We start from the raw sequence: 586 nt of genomic DNA, 5'->3' as shown, positions 1-586 counted from the left end.
CTCCTGCCTGCCTGCCTGCCTGCCTGCCTGCCTGCTCGGGAATGGACGGGGTCGCGACTGGACGGGCAAGCGCGCGACCGGCAAGTGCTTGGAGCGGCTGGTCAAACATGATCGGCTGCCGCCGACGCCGGGATGAAGGATGCTGTCGGCTGTTGTGCCCACGCCCCCGCCCCCGCCCCCCTCTGCGGGGGTGGTCCATTGGCGGATGTCCTTGGCTCTTCACCCGCCGCGGCCCCCCGCCCGGACTCCGCTTGGCTGCCGGAGTCTTTCCCTGTCTTCGGCTCTCGTCCCCTCATCCTGCCGTTCTTAGGTCCTACTTCCCTTAATTACGCCATTCCGCCTCCATTCGACCTGCCGTGGCGCATCTGCCATTGCTCGGTTGCCTCTCTGGCCTGTTGGGGCACGGAGAGGGCACATGCAAGCGGCCTTTTCGGCCGGCCCGGAGGTCTATTCGGTGACAAAGCACCATGCCAACTGGCTCCCCTCGCCCCTCCGCCCTCCCTGCCTTAGCCCGCCAATCTCCCCTCCCTCTCCCCCTCCCCCCCCCCGTTCCCCTTCGCCACAAGCGAGCCGATCGACGGTCCCC

This window comes from Fonticula alba, assembly GCF_000388065.1.
Source record: "Fonticula alba strain ATCC 38817 unplaced genomic scaffold supercont2.100, whole genome shotgun sequence".
In the NCBI taxonomy this organism is placed as follows: domain Eukaryota; order Rotosphaerida; family Fonticulaceae; genus Fonticula; species Fonticula alba.
The sequence above is the reverse complement of the archived record's forward strand: the minus strand, read 5'-3'. Positions refer to the sequence as shown.